The sequence below is a fragment of the Ictalurus punctatus genome, chromosome 10, assembly GCF_001660625.3.
Source record: "Ictalurus punctatus breed USDA103 chromosome 10, Coco_2.0, whole genome shotgun sequence".
NCBI classification, from domain to species: Eukaryota; Metazoa; Chordata; class Actinopteri; order Siluriformes; family Ictaluridae; genus Ictalurus; species Ictalurus punctatus.
In genome coordinates this window covers 6,880,203-6,903,445 of record NC_030425.2, presented here as the reverse complement: position 1 = coordinate 6,903,445, position 23,243 = coordinate 6,880,203, and positions in this window count along the sequence as shown.

Genomic DNA, 23,243 nt, shown 5'->3' with positions numbered 1-23,243 from the left:
TCTCGTTCAACCTTCATGTTCAGTGGAGGACGTCACTCTGCCTCCATGTTCCGTGAGAGACGTCGCTCCATCTCCTACCGGACTCAAGAATTCCCCATTGTTCAGCTACCTCAAGGTCGCTCTGCCTTCCTGCTCGGCTGTGGACGTCGATCTGCCTTCCTGCTCGGCTGGGGTCGTCGCTCTGCCTTCCTGCTCGGCTGGGGTCGTCGCTCTGCCTTCCTGCTCGGCTGGGGTCGTCGCTCTGCCTTCCTGCTCGGCTGGGGTCGTCGCTCTGCCTTCCTGCTCGGCTGGGGTCGTCGCTCTGCCTTCCTGCTCGGCTGGCCTCGCGGAGAACCTCGCTCCTCTCCCTGGCCTTGCGGAGGACGTTGCCCCGCTTTCATGTTCAGCCGAGGAAGTATCTCTGCCTCCCTGTGCCATTGTGGAAGCTGCACGGCCTCCTGGTTCTGCTGGGGACATTTTGCCCAGGGAGCCAGGACCACCAGATGGAGGACGTATAATTTTGGGCGCTCCGGGAGTAGCGCCCTTGGGGGAGGGTTCTGTCATTATCAAGAAACTCTGGACTCCACTTCCCATCAGCCACTGCACTAGCTGTCGCATGATCACCTGCATCTGACTTACGTTTTGTGTGTGTGTGTGTGTGTGTGTGTGTGTGTGTGTGTGTGTGTGTGTGTGTGTGTTCCTTGTCTGCACTGTTTGCTTGTCTTTCGTTGTCCTAGACTCTTGTCGTTCATGTCTCGGTGTTTTGTTTCATGCCACAGTGTTATACCAAGTTGTCTTAGTGTCTTTGTCTCATAGTACGTTTGTTTAAATAAATGTCATTATCTGCACTTGCTTCTGGCTCAACCTCGATACGTGACATCATTATGTTTTTTGTCTGAAAAGTGGTCTCTTACCACTTAACATGCTGCTTTCTTTACTGACATATCAACATTTGTCTATAACCTTTATTTTTGTGCTGGAAAACAAATGTTTGGAAATCTAAAATGTGTTTGTACTGACTCGATAATGTAGAAATCATAAAATAAAAATTTATAACAAAGTTTCTACTAAATGAAATAAAAAAAAAAGTTTTGTACAGTATCTCATACTAGATATGTAATCTAGGCAAATTAAATAATGTGTACTGTGAGTGTAAAGTTAAAGCTGGAGGATATATTCACATTTTGCCAGTAACTTTCAATGCTGTATGTCAATATTGCACTCAATCAACTATCAGTCAAAAGAAAATTACACATTGCATTCATCCATATAGAATTCCAGCAGTGCAACTCCCCAAAGACTTGACTTAAGAAAATTATACAAGTTAGTTCTCAGACAATTCACAAGTTATAATATGGCATTTACTATGGAATTTACATTGGCTGTGCTGTGTACAGTACATCTCACAACTGTGTCACAGGAGTGGTATGTAGTGATGATCTATTCAGTCCAAACCGCAAACGTTCGGCACATGCTACTGCCACAAAAGTATGCTTCATTTTTTCAAGAAAATTAAGGCCCAACTGTACAATTGTGTCAGTATGGAGACAGCCAAATGGGCCAATTGTAATTACAACACAGTTCATAAAAACGTGACTTGAGACAGTGGGACAGTGAATTAACAGTGTCTTTTTTGCAGCTTTCCATGAGTGTCACTAGTGTCTCTTCAATATTCAAATATATGCTGAACAATCATAACAGATTTGTAGCTATTGTGATATATTGTGATAGCTATTGTGCTATTATGATTTTAAATAATATTCACAGCTTAAAGTGATTGTGTGAATTTAGTGTATGTGTATGCAGTTTGTGCTTCATTTACATGAGTAGATAAAAGATGCAAGTTAAGCTGCTTTTGTTTTATGTGCTTCTACAACACATTTTACACTAGAAACACCCAGTGCTGCATTCAATACACTCCCATTGCATTCAGTGTGGCCGTTTACACCTGACAGGTGTTCCACTCAGGTTTTATTGCTGTCACATTTGATAACTGATGATTATATTTATTATAAAGAAAAGGTAAAAGGAAAATGGGTGTCTAGCATATGGGGAAAACTCTCAAAGACAGTTGCTTGTTGGTGTGTGTACGTTGTGGTGTTGGTATCTGAGTGATAAAAAAGAGAGGGAGAAGAAGAAAACTGGGCATCTTTTAACATTCCCCTGCACTTCTACAGGCAGGGCAACCAAATTACCAATGCCCTGCGTGGCCTCCAAATGAACATGTGGGCACAAGGGCCATCACACATATGACTTATTTGCAGCATTATGTACTGTATGGTTAATATAAACTATTTTATTACATCTATTACATTCATAAGGTGGGATTCATAGTTGTATTATGTATGCATAGTGAGGGGTTAATACCAATATTGAGTGCATTGGTATTCAGAACGTAGACATGCCTATGGAGTTACAGTAACTTCTACTTAATAAAACAATTCACCAATGATTCACTATTGTATTTGAATACAGAAACTGCTTTTGTGGTATTTGTTATGGCCTACATCCACACGAATGATATGAAAAAGAAATGTCACAATTGGCAATAAGTTGCTGTGTTGTACAAGTTCAAGTGGGGCTTAAACTGTGGAGATTTTGGAGTCACATATAAAGCATGCAGGACAAAATAGAGATAATATATTTCCAGTAACTTTTAACTCCATTAAAAGTTCTCTACCAAAATTACTACAGTAAAAATAAATATTATGTAACTTGGATTGGCAGACTAATCCCATTTTACAGCAGAAGCAATACTGTCACATGAGACATTTAAGTTAGTGTTTCCAATCACCATTTATGCCAATATGAAATATACTGTATACTGCCATTGTTGAGTTTGGTAATCCAATGAGACTTTACTCCTATACTCCAAAATATAAATTTTAAGTGATACCAGAATTCATGCTGTACTAAAGATTTGCTGTGGGTTCAATATTACTGCTTATTATTTCTCTGTATTATATCTGTCTAAACAATAAATGCATGTGTCACCAAGAGTAGGAAAATTTAACTGCAGTTTACAATTAACTACACTGAACTACAAAGTCTACAATGTCAGAAAAAGTCAATTTTATATTATAATTTACAAGCTCTCTCTGATGTATGATGGAATAGGTCTTTGTAAATGTTAATGTGTGTTTATGTCATTTGTTAGGCAGGGATTTGATAGGTGTGATGTATTATTATTAACCCTTTAATAAACAAATAGGAGTAAGAGAGTGAAGGAATCCAATATTATACTTTATAATGAAAAAGTATCCAAGACTGATGGAATTTTAGGTTTTATTTGTTGAACAGGTAAAATATTTATTTGTCATTTAATTTGATGGGATGTTAATGAATGATAGATAAGAGTCATCGTATAGATCATTGTAGCATAACCCTGTTGAGAAGTTGCTGAGCAAGAGAACTCACAACAGCTGGTAATGAGGGAGTTTGTGGTGTTTCTCCGTATTTTCAGATTTCACCCTTAATTACTGGCCAAGAGTGAGTGATTTAACTCTTCTATTTGCCTTTTTTTGTGTGTTTTGTTTTGTTTTATTTTGGGTGATTTCTGGATTTTAGCTAGTGTGCGATCACTCTCTGGTCCATGCCAAAAGTCTTTTAACAGGCTGGAGAACAAAATACACAAATAACAAAATAACATTTATTTGAGTTAGTGGCCCTCAGATTAAGCTCTTACTTAGCCCATGGTCTTGCCCTAAGCAACATGCTGTGAGATTAAAGTGGGGCAATTCTTTTGCCTTCAACCAGATCTTATATTTTAGCTAGTTAGCTAAGTTTATTCTGTAGGACATATGCCATTTATGATGCTGCACATTGAGCAACATTACATGGCTGCAATTTGGTGATGCATGGGCACTGTTGCTTAATGAGGCAGTTACAGTAAAAACTAACCAGATGTTAGCAAAAGACAAGCTCTTATTAAGAGGTTTTTGCTCTTTTATCTCTCACTCAGTAACTGTGGCAGTCACACTGGTGCATTTTTTTAATTATAATAATAATAATGAGCAATAGCAAGGTGTGAATCTTCCAAGAGCATTATGAAGAACTGCCAAAATCAAACGTGCCATAGCTTAAAGTTTATGTCCTAAGTTTACATTTTTAATTTTAATTGGAACTCCCAGGTTTCTTCGGGATCTGAAATGAAGTCTGTTTATGCTTGTATGTAACAAAGGCCTGCACTCACACCAGCACTATCTGGTCCATGGTGCTACATAATGGTAACAGCATATAAGTAAATGAAGGCACCAATGATAAAACAATCAGAGTCACATTGTGCTTGACTTCCAGTATTTGAATTTAAAAATTCAGAACCTTCTTATGTCATAATAGTTGAGAACAGAGAAAATCTTGATGATATGTTCACTAGACCCATTCATAGTCTTTATGAAGACACCAAAAGTTATCAGCCATTATTGTTTACATTGTGTTAATTGAAGCATGAATAAATGCTTGCACGGACTCTGATCTTTCTTTCGTGTGTATTCACAGTAATACAGTGATGAACTTATATTAATTTATTCAACTGAGCATCATCAACATCACTTAAATATTGAAAACTCACAGAATATACATTATACATCAATCTCATCAATCAAACACCTAAGTCTTGAACATCTACAGTCTTCACTGGTGACGTGATTCATAACACATTGTTTCTTGGCTTTTTCTGCCTTACTTCCATGTATCATTTTCTTCTTTGGTTTATCAGTCAGTTGAGGATACTCATCTGTGTTGTTTGATCTAGTACTGAAGTTGCTGACAGCAATTATTAATGAGATATGTTGAAGAAATTTGACAGTAAGTTAACAATGAAATTCACTCAGCTGGGCGTCCGCCATTATTGGCTGATTTCGGTCATGTGACTGGACTGTGATCATTTTCTAACAGTAGGCTATGGACTATCATTTTTCCATAACATGGCTTTATTTTAAATGGAAAATTCTGTGACCCTGATCCTTCTATCATCCAAGTACATTTATTAGATCATTCTTCAATGCTCAATCAACAGCCGTGGATGCACAACTCCAAAAATACAGTTTTGTGACTCTGATCATTTTTTCATTGTGGTCTTCAAATGTAAATAATGCTTCATAAATTTGCTTTCTAAATGTAGAGTAAAAAAAAGAAAATAAAACATGACTTCAAACCGTCTCCATAACTTTTGTTCATAGTTTAACTTTCAGGCTGTGTCGAATTCTCTCTCTCTCAGACACACACACACACACACACACACACACACACACACACACACACACACACACACAAACACACACACACACACACACACACACACACACACACACACAAACACACACACACACACACACACACACACACACACACACACACACACACACTCACTCACACACACATTGGAATCCCAGAATGGCTTCAGGGACCATTGCTGAAGATTTATTACTGTTTCCCCACCCTTTGGGTTGTTTAAAAATGGCTGCTTAAAAATAAATGTTAAATAGTCAAGCCCTGAACTTTGCAGGAAAAATATATTAACCTCAGGTGCCTCAAGGGCTTATGTTAACCTGCAACATAATACCTGAAAACTGTTCACATTTTCATTTGTTACCTTGTACCTTCGATTGCTGACCACCTAATGAAATGCCTTTAGATTAACTACTTATCTACTTATTGATCAGTCTTTGCTATTTGTTCACAGGAGACAGTGTTTTCACTTGAATAATCAAAAGAATGCTAAAGAAAGATAAAGTAGTGTCTTAAATGCAATGCTTCAGTGCAGAAACATATTGTGAAATACAGCCCAGTTGTCATTTTATCAAGGTGCACTTTTGTATAAGGTAACAGTGTTACTGTAGCTCAGCAGTTAAGGCTCTGCACTAGTGATCAAAAAGTTGTGAGTTTAAATTCTGGTGCTATCAGAGTTATGTTGTTGTGTTTTCTGGATTGTATTTTGTGCCTTGATGTTATTATGCAATGTTTATTAATTGCTTAGATAAATGAGTTTACGAAAAAAAAAAAAAAAAAAAAGTAATAATACTAAGGGTATACTCACACTAGACCTGGTTGCCTGGTACCATGCCTTGTACCATGTCCAAGCACGCCTCTCCCCACTCCCCCGCTGGCCTGTGTTGTATATAAAATATACATGAAATAACACGAGGGAGACCTAGTATGAGTAGTATGTAATTTTATTGAAAATTCACTGGGCTGACGTTCACCTAAGACACAACACACATAGATAAGCAAGGCGCAAACCATACATGTATTTGATTAGTGCGGCAGGCCTCAGAGCGTAGGTGGACGGTCAACTAAGACACACATGCACACACACACACGCACACAGAGGCCTATGCCACCATGCACACACATACAGAGGGAAAACAGAACATTATAAGAATAATAAAAGGAATATTAAGATATTATAAGGATAATATAATGATATCATGAAGTATGGAGTACAGAAAAGGGGGTAAAACACTTGCAAGCAGTATAACCAGATATAAAACAGAAATATAGAGCAAATATGAAAGAAAAAAAGCATTATAAAACAGAAATACAGAAAAATGTGAAAGAAACTTACTCATAATGCACTTGAAGATGTGGAGGATTCTTGCCTCACGAGGAAAAGTCAGGAGTAACACAGACGAAGGCCGTAATTTTTAACAGAGAACCAAGACGGGCCGGTTTATAAGGGTAGTTGAGCCAAGTTGCACCTGTGAGATAACCGTCGATGGGAACGGCTAGGGCCGCGAGATAACCGTCGATGGGAACAGCGGACCCCGTGAGACCAAGGTTTCTCCGAAATATTGAGTCTCGTACCTATTGGTATTATGGGAAGGCTCTTTCAAAAACCTAATGGTGTTCGGGGAGGGCTCTTTCTAAAACATAAGGGCTCTTTCTGAAACACATTGGTGTCTGGGTCATCCTGACCCTAAGAAAACTGTATAAATAGAAGAGCTTCAGCTCTGTTTTTTTTAGATCGCATTTTGGGTCGTCTCAAACTGTGGGAATCTCGTGTGGTGGAATGGAACGAATAAACCTGGACCCTTGCTTCTTCTCACTCATGGCTGGTGTCTTATTTTTCTTTCTCCAATTGAATATGTGAGTATCTGTTTCTATGTTAAGTGTCTTCAGGTAATAGGCAAAATTTGAGCCAGCACCTGCACTCACATTACACTTAAAGTTCCGGGCCTGAGCATGCTTATGTCATTACGATGCAGATTCTTCAAAACAGGAAGAAAAATGCTCTCACACAGCGACACTCAACAATTTCATATGACTAATAAATTTATCACTTATGTGATAAATTAAGTGATTAAGTGATTTTCACTTAATTGTGCTGCATGTATAAGTCAGCTGACAGTTGCATCATTGACATCATGTTTCAAGTTTCTTACTCGGTTAGCGATATCACTAGATGCATACCATGCCTGAGTCCAACAGAACCGTGCCCAAGCCCACCTCTTCAAGCAGGCCTGGGCACGGCTTGCCTCACACTAGTCAAACGAAGTGAACTTTGGGGGTCAAACATGCTTGGGCACAGTGCAGATCGCCTAGTGTGAATACATCCTAAGTAATAATTTATCCACATCTCATAATTTAGTTTCATTTTATTATTTAAGCATTAAAGTTTTTAGGTTTACCTTGAATTTTTAGTTATTCCTGAAATTCAGAAGCAAGAATTGACCAGAAATGTCAGTTAAAAAAAAAAAAAAGGAAAATTAAATTTTCTTAAACTCTTACCTTAGGGATTCTTCCATAAAGTTGTTCTCAATGAGTACTCTTTATTTCTGTAGAATACAGATATCAGAACTGACCATAACATACAACTACCACAAGCTTATGGTTCCAATGTGGTTATGTGCTCAGCGCACTAAGAATTCAGGCTGGATTTGCATTATCTGTGAGGCAGGCAAAGTAGCAGTAGACACTGCTGTTAACAAGAAAGGCTGCTCAACAGAGCCACGTCAGAAAGTCGGGGATCTCTAATTTGGCTCCCCTGACCTTCCCACCTAGCAGCTCATTTACATGTTAAAGAATAAACTATTGAGACTTAGCATGCATTTGAGGCTGAGTGGAATCAGAATTAAATGGCCATGACTAGTAATCTAATCTTCGGCAATATGCAGGAATCTGAAGGTACTTTTGACACTGACCTTAAAAAGAAAATTACACAAATTACATAAATTTGTGCCAAAACTAAAAGATTATATATATATATATATATATATATATATATATATATATATATATATATATATATATATATATATATATATATATATATATATATATAAGAAAAGAAAAGAAAAAAAATGAATGTGTGTTGTATGGGTAGATTTTGTGCAGGATTCTAAAATTAACTTCCTTAATTTTATTTGGTATGCAGATCCTACATGTCAACAACCAAGTTTTCCTCCACTGAATTTTATCAATAAGAGGCATCCAAATGCCTCCTTGGGGCAATGGAGGTTTGAGATCCGGATAATTGCCGCATAAATTTGTTATTGTCATAGAATGTGAACGTGAAAATATCTTGAGCTTGTGTTAATCAAAGACATGATTTAGTAAAAAAAACCAAAAATAAATAAATAAATATATTACTGCACTCTATTGTGGTGTAATGTAATGCCCTGTTGTGATGCTTCTCCCAGTAGACTAGTGTAAGTTACCAGCGGTGCCATCTCTTGGTTTGGAAGCGGAAGTTGCTTATCTGAATTTGTGAGAAAATCTGTGCCGACATACTTGTGAAACAATCTGCGCCAATGCATTTGTGAGAAAATTAAGCCAACACATTTGTGAGAAAATCACTTTCTGTTTGTTTGAGAGTTGAGTTTTCCTTTGCAAAGCAGATTGTGTTTGTTTGTGAAATGGTATAATTATTTGTTTAGTTTTTGCACAAATTTAACTTCATAGGTTTCTTTTTGTTCCAAGAATGTTACCCTAAAATGATGGATAACCTTGTCTAAAAACATTCAAAAATGTTTAGTAATGACTTTATATAAATGTTTAGTGATAGCATTGTTAGAACGTTATGACCTAACATTCTTTAAAGGTTTCAGCAGGAAGATTTCTTTTTGTTCCCAGAATGTTCACCTAAAAGGTAGGATAATGTTCATTAAAACATTCTGAAAAAATGTTTAGTGATAGCATTGTTACAACATTGCCCACCATAATATTCTTAAAATGTTTTCTTCAGGAAGTTTTCTTTTTGTTCCCTGAATGTTCTCCTAGAAGATAGGTTAACGGTACCATTGGTAGTTGAAAATGGCAACTAGTTGGTGTATTACTTTGAAACTACTTGAACACTTGTATGGCAATGATCAATAATCCAACGTACTTTGAATGCTTGAGTCCCCACAGTATGACCACACTGTGGGCATACTGTGGGACCACTGGGCATACTATGGGCATACTTTGGGCACAGATACTGGGTGTGCTCTGTGGGTCCTTAATGTGGCAGGGTAGGTAAGGTCCCTTGTATTTGTGATCATTGCATGATTGCCAGGAGAGACAGCCTATCAGAATTTGATCCCTGCCTATTTAAAGGCTGGAGTTATATCACCCTGGTATGCGTCATTGCTAGCTCCATCCCTCAGTGCAGGCATTTCTGCCTAAAGACATGTTTTTAGCTGTTTGGCTAATGTTGCTGTGGGTGCATAGGCATTAGAAAATCATGTTTATTTATTGTATCTGGTATATCTTTGAGGCTTCGTCGTTGTGTACAGGCTGTTTATTACCCCCAGGTATGTTGATTCTGACTACTTGTTTGTTTAGAGGCCGTGCCGTTCGCGATAACTTACGTTTTAATTTTATTTCATGCTGTAAGCAACCATATGACCTAATTGTTTCACTGACCATTATCTGGTATGTACAGTGCCCTCCAAATATATTGGCACCCTTGATAAATATGAGCAAAGAAGGCTGTGAAAAATTGTCTTTATTGTGTATTTTTTAACCTTTGTTTAAAAAAAAGTTTACCAAAATACTCTGCTTTCATGGATATTACACAATTGCAAACACAACACAGGTATATTATATATATATATATATATATATATATATATATATATATATATATATATATATATATATATATATATATATATATATATATATGTATATAAAGAAAACTTTGTTAAATATAGGTGTGCAACAATTATTGGTACCCCTATAAACTGATATGAGAAAAGTATATTTGTATAAGTATATTCATCTTGATATTTTACAATTTTTTAGTACACATGGGTGGCTAGGAACATGAAATTGTTCAACCATGACTTCCTGTTTCACAGGGATATAAATATGAGGTAACAACACATAGGCCAAATCCCATTAGTCATTCATAATATTGGGTAAGACCAAGGAATATAGCTGTGATGTGCGGAAAAAAGTTGTTGAGCTTCACAAAATGGGAAGTGGCTATAAGAAAAATAGTAAACGCATTGAAAATGCCCATTTCCACTATTAAGGCAATAATTAACCTTGTGAAGCCTGACACATCAAATAATAGCCAGAAGATTTTTTATTTTTTTTTTCAAATTGAAGTGTTTATTGGACCTTTTGACAAAATACAAAAAAAATAAATAAATAGTGACATTTACATATATTATTTGTTTTGTATCATATTTTATACTTCGGGCATTTATGGCAATTGATGTTTATTTCAGAAGCACAAACAGATATTGTTCATTGCATTTGAAACATTTCCGTTGTTTTTTGTTTTTTGTTTTTTTGTTTTTTAAACAGGAACCTTTTTACAACCCTTTTTACAACACTTATTTTCCAGCTGTTTGTTGCCCCCATCCCAACTTTTTTGAGACGTGTTGTGGCCATCAAATTCAAAATTACCTTTTTTTTCTTCAAATGGTACATTTCCTCAGTTTATACACTTGATATGTTTTCCATGTTCTATTGTGAATAACATATGGGTTTATGTTATTTGCAAATTATTGCATTATGTTTTTATTTACATTTTGTACCATAACCCAACTTTTTTGGAATTGGGATTATATTTCTTTTTGAACACTGCACTTCTTTGCCATCTAAAATGCACACAAAAATCTAATAACTAATGCACAAAACTGTGTATTTGGCATTGTGGTATAGATAAGGCAGATTGCATTATGAAATGCAATACAGTGACGATTGAGGGATTTATTACCTTATATACCTGCTGTATCATATTTGATACACATATTTTAAACATGATTTTACTATAAAATAGGGTACGAAATATTTAGTAATTATAAGTTGTGTGATGCCAGGCTGGCAGCTGGCGCACAAAAGAGAAAGAGCGCTCCTCCCGTGACTGCCGCCATGGTGCTGAAAAGACAGCTCCACTTCAGCACCACCAATGTTTTGGACAGCTGGAGAGCGCATGGCTGCGAGGCGGGGCCGCCAACACACACACGGCTGGCGGCTAATAATCAGCGCAGCCACTCTTCACCGTTTAGAGTATAAAAGGGCCATCCTCCGCTAGCAGGGGGAGAGAGGGTTCCGGAGACATGTGTAATGATTTGCTTTGTGTTTCGTTCAGAAGATTTGGATGTGACTGAGGATTTCGCCCCTGGCTGCACCCACAGAGTTCCCTGAGGCCTACTACTGCCTGCAATTGCTGGATAATCCACCAGAGAAGAAGACATGTATCAGATTGTATACAACAGGTTTTTCAGGAAAGTATTGATCATGTTAATGACATAGAAGTCTCAGAAACTCATGCATCAAATATGATACAAATGGCACTCCAGGGTTAAGAAGTTCCAGTCAACTAGAAATGTTATGAATCAACCTGGAAGAGGATGGTTCGAGTGGCCAAAAAATCTCCAAGGACCACAGCTGGAGAATTGCAGAAGTTAGTTGGGTCTTGGGGTCAGGAAGTCGCCAAAACTACAATCCGAAGTCACCTACATCACAAGTTGTTCGGAAGGGTTTCAAAAACAAGCTGAAGCATTTTAAGTTGGCCAGAAGTTCTTTACTGGACTGCCAAATGGGATCAGGTTCTATGGTCAGATGAAACCAAAATCTAGATTTTTGGCAATAAACACAAGAGGTGGTTTTAGCACACACAGAGAGGTAGCCATATGAAAAAGTACCTGATGTCCACAGTTAAATATGTTGGTGGCTCTTTAATGTTTTGGGGCTGTTCTCTGCCAGAGGACCTGGACATTTTGTTCGGATACATGTCATCATGGAATCTATCAAATATCTAACAGATATTAAAAATGAACACCTGATTGCCTCTGCCAGAAAGCTTAAAATGTGCCATGGTTTGATCTTCCAGCAGGGAAATTATCCACATACATCACCAAACATACATCAAAGTCAACATAGAAATGGTTTACTGACCACAAAATCAAGGTCCTACCATGGCCATCCCAGTCCCCTGACTTGAAACCCATAGGAAACCTGTGGGGTGAACTGAGTCCATCAGTGTGGGCCTCAAAATGTGTTGATTTTATATATATATATATATATATATATATATATATATATATATATATATATATATATATATATATATATATATATATATATATATATATATACACAGTGAGGGAAAAAAGTATTTGATCCCCTGCTGATTTTGTACGTTTGCCCACTGACAAAGAAATGATCAGTCTATAATTTTAATGGTAGATTTATTTGAACAGTGAGAGACAGAATAACAACAAGAAAATCCAGAAAAACGCATGTCAAAAATGTTATAAATTGATTTGCATTTTAATGAGGGAAATAAGTATTTGACCCCCTCTCAATCAGAAAGATTTCTGGCTCCCAAGTGTCTTTTATACAGGTAATGAGCTGAGATTAGGAGCACACTCTTAAAGGGAGTGCTCCTAATCTCAGCTTGTTACCTGTATAAAAGACACCTGTCCACAGAAGCACTCAATCAATCAGATTCCAAACTCTCCACCATGGCCAAGACCAAAGAGCTCTCCAAGGATGTCAGGACAAGATTGTAGACCTACACAAGTCTGGAATGGGCTACAAGACCATTGCCAAGCAGCTTGGTGAGAAGGTGACAACAGATGGAAGAAACACAAAAGAACTGTCAGTCCCCCTCGGCCTGGGGCTCCATGCAAGATCTCACCTCGTGAAGTTGCAACGATCATGAGAAAAGTGAGGAATCAGCCCAGAACTACACAGGAGGATCTTGTCAATGATCTCAAGATGGCTGGGACCATAGTCACCAAGAAAACAATTGGTAACACACTACGCCGTGAAGGACTGAAATCCTGCAGCACTCACAAGGTCCGCTGCTCAAGAAAGCACATATACATGCCCGTCTGAAGTTTGCCAATGAACATCTGAATGATTCAGAGGACAACTGGGTGAAAGTGTTGTGGTCAGATGAGACCAAAATGGAGCTCTTTGGCATCAACTCAACTCGCCGTGTTTGGAGGAGGAGGAATGCTGCCTATGACCCCAAGAACACCATATCCACCGTCAAACATGGAGGTGGAAACATTATGCTTTGGGGGTGTTTTTCTGCTAAGGGGACAGGACAACTTCACCACATTAAAGGGAGGATGGACGGGGCCATGTACCATCAAATCTTGGGTGAGAACCTCCTTCCCTCAGCCAGGGCATTGAAAATGGGTCGTGGATGGGTATTCCAGCATGACAATGACCCAAAACACACGGCCAAGGCAACAAAGGAGTGGCTCAAGAAGAAGCACATTAAGGTCCTGGAGTGGACTAGCCAGTCTCCAGACCTTAATCCCATAGAAAATCTGTGGAGGGAACTGAAGCTTCGAGTTGCCAAACGTCAGCCTCGAAACCTTAATGACTTAATGATCTGCAAAGAGGAGTGGGACAAAATCCCTCCTGAGATGTGTGCAAACCTGGTGGCCAACTACAAGAAATGTCTGACCTCTGTGATTGCCAACAAGGGTTTTGCCACCAAGTATTAAGTCATGTTTTGCAGAGGGGTCAAATACTTATTTCCCTCATTAAAATGCAAATCAATTTCTAACATTTTTGACATGCGTTTTTTCTGGATTTTTTTGTTGTTATTCTGTCTCTCACTGTTCAAATAAATCTACCATTAAAATTATAGACTGATCATTTCTTTGTCAGTGGGTAAACGTACAAAATCAGCAGGGGATCAAATACTTGTTTCCCTCACTGTAAATGTATAAAATATACACACATAAATTGAGGGAAATAAGTATTCAACGCGACAACATTTTTTCCGTAAACATATTTACTATGAGGCTATTCGCATGAAATTTTCACAAGACTTTTGTATTAACTGAAGAAATCCACACATATAAAGAAATCCAAATAGCAAAGTCCATAAATGACTTTATGTGCAATAAAGCGGATTGACACAAAAAAAAAGTACTGAACATGCCAACTGGAATTTATTTAATACTCAGTGGAGAAGCCTTTGTTTGTAAGTACAGCTTCAAGATGCTTCCTGCATGAAGAAATTAATCAGCCACAGTATTCAGGTGTCACGTTACAAAGGTGGATACAGAAGCAAGCTCAGATCTTCAAACATTTAATAAACAATCAAACAACAAAACAAAGACACTAAGACAACTAGGCAGAATACTGTGGCTAAGGCTAAACATAAACTAAGAAACAAAATGTGGTACAGGGACAAAGGTCAAGTTAGACAATACGCAAGATGAGGAAGCAGTACAAACAGTGGCTACATATAAGAGTTCTCATTAAACAGAAATGTGATACAGGTGCAGGTGGTCATGTGACAATGATGTAGTATGGTGCAGTGGCTGCTGGGAAATTAAGTCCAGAGTTACCTCCTTGATATATAACAGAACCCCCCCCCCCCAAGGGCACTTCTCCTAGAGCGCCCAAAATGCACTCCCTCCCACTGGATGTCCTGGCCCCCTAGGCAAAATGTCCCAAGCGATGTTCTCCGCGAGGCTCCAACATTTCCGTGAGGCCACAGAGTAGAGCGAGGTTCTCCGCGAGGCCAGATAGGGGAGCGAGGTTCTCCACGAGGCCAGATAGGGTAGCAAGGTTCTCCGTGGAGCACGAGGGGGAAATGATGCCCTCCGTGGAGCAGGAAGGGGGAGTGACATACAGCGCAGCAAAGAAGAGGAACGACATCTTCAGCGGAACATGGAGGCAGAGCGATGTCCTCAGCGAAGCAGGATGGCAGAGCGATGACCTCAGCCGAGCAGGATGGCAGAACGACGTCCTCAGCCAAGCAGGAAGGCAAAGCGACATCCTCAGTCAAGCAGGAAAGCGGAGTGAATCCTCAGCCGAGCAGGTAGGCAAAGCGGCAACCTCAGACGAACAGGAAGGCAGAGCAACGTTCTCAGCCGAGCAGGAAAGCTGAGTGGCATCCTCAGCCGAGCAGGAAAGCTGAGTGGCATCCTCAGCCAAACAGGAAGGCAGAGTGATGCCCTCAGCAGTGCAGAAAAGCAGGGTGAGTTCCTCAGTGGAGCAGGCAAGCACAGCGGCGTTGTGCGCGGGGTTGACGAACAGAGGGCAGCACTTGGGTATGTCAGGAGACAGAGCAAAATCTTCAGCCAACCAGGGTGACTGAGCGACGTCCTCAGCTGATCCGAAAGGCTGAGTGGCATCCTCAGACGAGAGGCTGACTTACGTTCTCTGCTGACTCTGTTTGCTGGACTAGATCCATAATAGGGGAGGGAGGGTAGGAGATGATACTGGCCCAGTTAACAGTGTTAACTTGTACCCGGTCGCCTCCATTTCCTCCTGCTGTTTACGTAGCACAGCTTGGTACTCCTCCTCCTGTTGGCGTGGCGAGGCGTACTTCTCCGTGAACATAGGTGGCAGAGTGAAGCCCAGGTATTTCATGATGATCCGCTGCTTCTGTTGTAGGTCTTACATTCTGTCACGTTACAAAGAAGGCTACTCTTCTGACTAAGTCTCTTATATAGCGTGGAGTGAGTGAGTCTGAGATTGGCAACAGGTGTGTGTGATTAGAATTCTGAGAAGGTGAACTTGTGTGTCTGGGAAGTGTACTCCACTTTGTCCGGGTTTGTAGTTGGTGGTGCATCCTGGGAAATGGAGTTTCTGGTATGCTGTGATATGACAGAATCCCCCACTGCCCACCAAGGGCATCCTCAGTGGAGCAGGAAGGTGGAGCAATGTCAGTAGAGAAGCCTGGTGTACTGACTACTGAGGCAGAGTAGGGAAGCAAAACCGAGCTCTTGGCTGCAACGGGAGGTGGAGAAACTTCCTCAGCTGAACAAGGAGGTTGAATGACATACTCAGCTGTATAGGTAAGCTGAGCATTGTCCTTAGTCCCGAAGAGAGGCTGAGCGTCATTCTCAATCGACTCTGCAGGCTGAACTTGGTTGGTTGTGTCAGCCAACTCAGGTGTATGCAGAGCTTGGTTGTCAGTGTTGTCAGTCTCAAGCAAGAGCATAACTTGGTTGGCTGTGATGTCGGCTTCAGGCATGAGCAGAACCTGGCTGGTCGTGATGTCGGTTTCATTCGTGAGGAGAACTTGGTTGTCCGTGTCAGCGACCATGGACTGGAACTTGGCATAGGAAGTCGCCTCGTTGACCTTGGACAGGAACATGGCGTGGGAGGCCATCTCTTCGACCTTGGACAGGAACTTGGCTTGGGAGACCATCTCTTCGACCTTGGACAGGAACTTGGCTTGCGAGGCCATCTCTTCGACCTTGGACAGGAACTTGGCTTGAGAGGCCATCGCTTCAACCTCAGACAGGAACGTGGCTTGGGAAGCAGTCTTTTCGACCTCAGACTGGAACCTCACATTATGCTGGAGCTCTGGAGATGAGACAACCTCATGGGTCTCGTGCTAGGGCTCTGGAGAGAATGTCACCACATTGACCTCTGACTGAGGCTCTGGAGCTGAGACTACCTTGTGAGTCTCATGCTAGAGCTCTGCAGGTGAGACTGCTTTGTGGCTCTCAGGTTGGAGCACAGGAGATGAGGTCACCATGATGACCTCCAGCTGGAGCTCAGCAGGTGAGACCTCATGTGTCTCAAACTGGAGCTCTGGAGCTGAGGTTGCCATGTTGACCTCCGGCTGGAGTTCGCCAGGTGAGACCACCTCGTGGGTCTCAGGTTGGAGCTCTGGAGATGACCTCTGGCTGGAGCTCTGCAGGTGAGACCACCTCATGAGTCTCAGGTTGGAGCACAGGAGATGAGGTCGCCACATTGACCTCCGACTTGAGCTCGGCAGGTGAGACCACCTCGTGGGTCTCAAATTGGAGCTCCGGTGTGGAGACCACCCTCTTTGCCTGCATATAAAAATTGGTGAATGGCAGGGCAAGTTTATCGGCCAGGCTGACCCCCCAAAGATGTTCCAGGATAGCCTTAGATTCTGGACTCCCGCATGGCATCACAAATATTCCAAAAAATGGATTACATTCCCAAGTTCCCACTGGTGAGCTGGTCCAAAGAACCAGGACCACATGAATTTGAGCCATTGCTTCTCCTCTGGCTTTGTGTCTGCTAGGCTTGCAAAATAAAACTTGCAATCCACAAGAAAATGTTCAGGATAGCCAAAAAATTCATCATAAGGATCTGGGAGCTCCATGGCAGTCCAATGAGGAAAATAGATTGAATCCAAGACTGGCACAGTTTCCTTGGTTTCCCCGGCATGATGAAACAATAGCATGGTCAAAACAGGCAAATGGATAGGCGATAAGCAAACAGTATAAATTAGACTAATATACTACTCAAAAAATGAGGATGAAAAGCAGATCAAAACCATGAAACATAAAGCTATGAATAAAGGTTTGGTTCATGACAGAGACTATGGCAACTAAGCGTAATACTTCACAAAGTCATAGTGTTCAAAAAGTCTCTTATATAGCGCGGAGTGAGTGAGTGTGAGAGTGGCAGCAGGTGTGTGATTACAATTCCAGAGAAGGTGAACATATATGTGTGTGTGCGTGTGTGTGTGTGTGTGTGTGTGTGGAGGGGTGGGGGGTTAGGGTTAGGGGGAAGTGTAGTCCTCTTCGGCCATGTTTGTAGTTGGTGGTGCATCATGGGAAATGGAGTTGCTGGTATGCTTTGATATGACACTTGCCTTACCTTGCCTTGGAGAACTGCATTTTGTTAACACGTTCAATACTTTTTATCTGTCATTCCACTTTATCATACATGACTTTATTTATGGATTTTAATGTTGTGGATTCTTTATATTTCCAGATTTGTTAATACTGATGTCTGGTGAAAAATTCATGTGAATAGCCTCATTGGAAATATATTTACTGGAAAAAAATGTTGATGCGTCCAACACTTATTTCCCCAACTGTACATGAAAACTGTGTACATGAAAAATTGAAAATGAAAGCATATGTTTTACCATTTGTAAAAATAAATAAATAAATAAATAAATAAATAAATAAATAAATATTAATTGAAATGGGTAGTATAAAAAACGTATATTTATTAATATTGGATAATTTGTAGGTGTGCAAATATTGTGTTTCTAATGTGTCAATGCACTGCCCAGGTTATGCCCTGCTTAAACTGAACATAAAACAAAAATAATATAAGAATAATATTAATAAATTTGGTAGCAATGCTTATGAATTCTACATAATCAAAAATGCATTTGCAATGTGTTATCTGACATACCCCTTTTTATACCTTTTTTTGCTCGTAATTTGCTTTTATTTCGAGTGGGAATCGAACCCCGGACACAACCATTGTTTCAGTTACTTAATTATAGTTTTTGTGCCATAAAATTCTTTGTGCTAAATATTTGTTAATGTGACTATTTTTAGTGTGACACTTTCTATTGTAGTAGGAATACAAGGGTTGGCATGCTTTTATTTATTTATTTTTGAGTCATTCAGCAATAACAGTGTCTCAGCTTAAATGTATGGGTACCATCCCAACTCTTAAACTCAGCATTAATTCAGGTGATGTAACACTCATGTTTATTTTATTCCTGTAAATTATTTTAATAAACTATTTATTGCACAAAATATGAAAGCTTTTTTAATCTCATGTCTTAAATTAAATCAAATAAAAAAGGGCTCTGTAATAAAATGAAACTTTTATCTACTTATATGTAACCATTATCATATGAAAAAAATTAACTTCATTTGAAATCTTGACTGATCTGTCACAATTCTCTATTATGTGTTATATTTATCTAATTAGAACTTGAGAAACCAAAGTAGTATGTCACAGAGTTGGTGTACTTGATCCTGGGCTCAGGCTCTAGTCCAATTATGAATGAACGCAGATTTGTCACGCACTCAGGTAAATTTGTACTCGAACTTGACACGTACTTGGACATTTTGGATTCAGATTTTTCAGAGTACAGTCGAGTCACGTGTAACATGAAAAAAAAAAGATAAAAATAAATAACAACATAAAATAAAGATAACAAGAAATTCATGAATGTCTCCCTGCCTGACCAGGGGTCTTTCTGTGTGCACACACACTTGAAATGCGCACACAGAAAACCGCAATATCGTGTGAGTACCGAATTGAGTTATCTTCAGCAGCCATTAGACTTTTTATGCTTGGACTGTCAAATAAATACACACACATCATGTCAAAATGCAGGTCTGGCCGATTGTTCATACAAACACAGGCAGTTACACTTGTAATATAATAAAAGTTCTACATATACATCTCTATACCTTTTTTTCTTTGAAACCATTTTTTTATTTTTTATTTTTTGATAGGAAACAAGTTGAGGTGCTGATGACATGAAATAAAAACATTAAATGGCAATAATGGTAAGATGTAATAGTGGTAATTTTGTTGCATTTTATGTTGCCATTGGTTTGTAAAGATTCAAATATTAATTTAACAGCTCAGTGTTGTGTTTTCAATTGCAATTTCAATTTTTTTTTCAATTTAATCACTTTCTGGACTCGGCCGGACTCAACTCGGACTCAGCCATTGAGCACTCGACTTGGATCCAACTTGGCCCCTTTTGGATTCGGATTCAATTGGTTAAGGACTTGGTCTTGACTCAAACTCGACAAAGGTGGACTCGGACCCAACACTAGTATGTCATAACAGTTTACAATATCTGATGTTATAACATAACAGATAATATACCAGAACCACACTTATTGTGCATTATTATTCATAGTTTAGAATGTTCTTATTGAAAGCTGGTATGTATTATGTCTTTATGCACAGAAATTATTAACTGAAAGTGTAAAAAAGGTATTTCAGATTACAAATTTTACAATCCATTTTACAAATCCATTACGTTGGATTCATATGAAGTGTTACCAAATTTCTTTATATTATTTTTTGTTTTGTGCAAGATTCTATATCCACCATGACAGTGACTAGAACAAAGCAGTTACTGAAGATGACAAAATGAATATTTTGCTCAATAGTGTTTTTACAGTACTTATCTTCCACCCTACATAATTGTACTACGGTTCACACTGCAGCATACATTAGACGTTCTTGTTAGATGAATAGAATTATCTGTACACATGCACTTTGGGAACCATATGCTGAGCAGCTGGGATGCAGTTGTAGAGCAGAACAGTGAGTGTCTGACATGTTACCAATCAGAAATGGCAACCAGATGTCTTTTTCATCAGTGTGAGGTTCCTGAAGCATGTGTCCAGCTTCATTTTAGGGGACTTTATATTTCTTTTCCTTTTATTCTCAGAGTGACTAAACATTTATTTTGCACATTGTATTGAAGATTAAAGGTGATGATCATCATCATCATCATCATCATCATCATCATCATCATCATCACAATTGTCACACCGTTATCAGGATTTCAAATACATTGATATTTATTCAGAAATGTGTCCTGTGCATTATTAGGAGAAACCCTCATGAGAAATAGAGAGCATATTCCGGCAGCAAACCGGCAGCAAACCGGTATCTGAAGCTTGTGTAATATCATGAATATTTATAGGCCTGCCATGATCAGGTGACATAGCAATTAAGCGCGTTGCGTGATCTAAAAATGGCACCTGCGAACCGTGCCATCAGCCTCTATTATCTAAAGTGAAGACACAATTCATAGGCATGCCCCAGTATGATCAAGACATGCAATGTCTCATTCCCTCTTCAGGGATCAGGGTTACATGCATAACCCAGAGGTTCCCTTTCAAAGGGAACGCAACGTTGCGGAACTTCACACTGTGGGAATGAGAATACCCACTCCGTCATACAGAGGGCATGGCCTGTTCAAAAGATCCAAGTACGTGGGTCACTGCACTTTGTGCAGTAGTGGGGTCTCCACCCGACTGCAGCACACACATCCTGTAAGGGTGCCCATTTTGGACAAAGCCTTCAAGGAGGCAACCCCCCTAGTGGAATGAGCCCTTATGCCCAGAGACATAGCGAGACTGTGCACCTCATAAGCGATTGCTTCCACTATCCAAGTACAGAGAGCCCTTACTGGAAACAGTAGGTGCAATTTCTCTTGTTCTGCTATGAGGAACGGAGGGCAGAAAGCCTGCAACACTACCAGCTGGGCAGCAAATGTAGGCACTTAGGAATAGAATCTGGTCTAGGATATAGGAAGGCCTTGGCTAATCCAGGGGCAAAGTCAAGGCAGAAAGGGGCAACAGAGAGAACTTGTAGATCTCCTACTCACTTGAAAGATGTCAGGGCCAGAAAAAGAGATATCTTTAGCATCAGAAGCTTCTATGAGACTGACTAAAGGCTCAAATGGGGCACCTGAAAGACCTTATCGGGTATCAGCCACCTGACACCATGCATAATCCTCAATGTCAGAGGATGTTGCCCCACAAAGGCTCCATCAATAGGGGCATGGCTGGCTGAAATGGCAGCCATGTAGACCCTGATTGTAGAAGAAGCCAACCCCTCTGAGGAAAGTCCTTGTAAGAACTCCAGGACTGTAGCTATTGTGCAGTTTACTTGGTCTAGCAGATGTTCCTCACACCACAAGACAAAAAGTTGCACATACAATTTCCTCGTGGATGGTGCTGAAGCGTTCAGCATGGTCCCTACAATCTCAGATGCAAGACCAGTATCTATGAGCTGGTGCCTCTCAGGGGCCAGACCCACAGTTTCCAAAGTTACAGCCGAGGGTGATAAATCAGCCTTCTGGCTTGAGACAGTAGATCCCCGCAGACGGGAATCTCCCAAGGAGTGCCATCTAGCAGGGATATTATCTCTGAGAACCATATTCAAACTGGCCAATAAGTGCTACTAGCAGCAGACATAGACGGTCATGGCAAACTCTTGCTAGAACTTGTGGGAGCAGAGCGATCGGGGAAAAAGCCTACAAATGTGACATTGGCCATGTGTGCACCATGGGCCCTAGCCCCAATGGTGCAGGAGGAGTGAGGAAAAACCACAGCAGGCAGCATGTTTTCTCCTCGGAGTCAAACAAATCCACTTCAGCCTGGCCGAACCGCTGCCATATGGACTCCACCACTTGTGGATGGAGCCTCCAATCCCCGGGCCTCAGCCCCTGCCTTGACAGGATGTCTGCCCCCACATTCCGGTTGCCTGGAATGTACATTGCACACACTGACAATAACTTTCCCTCTGCCCAGAGAAGAATTAATTGCACCTGCCTGAACAAGGGGTGTGACTGTAACCCACCCAGTTGGTTAATATATGAAACCACTGCTGTGTTGTCTTTCACAAGTAACACATGGTGACCTCTGAACTGAGGGTGAAAGAATTTCAGTGCTAGAACTACGGCCCGCATTTCTAGGTAATTTATATGCCACTCCAAATGAGGGCCGCTCCAGAGACTGTGAGCTCGATAGCCATCTAAGACCATGTCCCAGCCCATGAGAGAGGTGCCTGTTCTTATAATCTTGTGATAAGGATATGCCCCTACATTTTGACCCAAGGCTAGAAATTGGAGACACCTACAAATTTTCAGAGCATGTAGGCATCACCGTGTGACACTGATTACTCACAGTGGTTTCATCTTAGGATGAAACCCCCGACTTTTCAGCCACCACTGAAATATGCAATAGGCCCAATGGTATGACGTTGGCTGCTACTGCCATTATATCCAACAGTTTCTTGTAGAGACTGTAGAGTATGCCCAGATCCAGCTTTATCTTGGTCAATGTTGATAGGTTGACCCTACGCATGTTGGGAATAGAAACGCCCTTATTGTTGTAGAATCCCATATAACCCCTAGAAAAGTTGCCCCCTGCACTGGAGAAACCATACTTTTCTTGAGGTTCAACCTGAGCCCCAAACCCCTCATTTTGGCGAGAACAACATCTCAATGTTGAATGGCCTGTTCCCTGGATCATGCTAGAATTAACCAGTTATCCATGTAGTTTAGTACACGGATGCCTTAGAGCCGCAAGGGAGCCAGAACGGCATCCATTCACTTTGTGTAGGTGCAA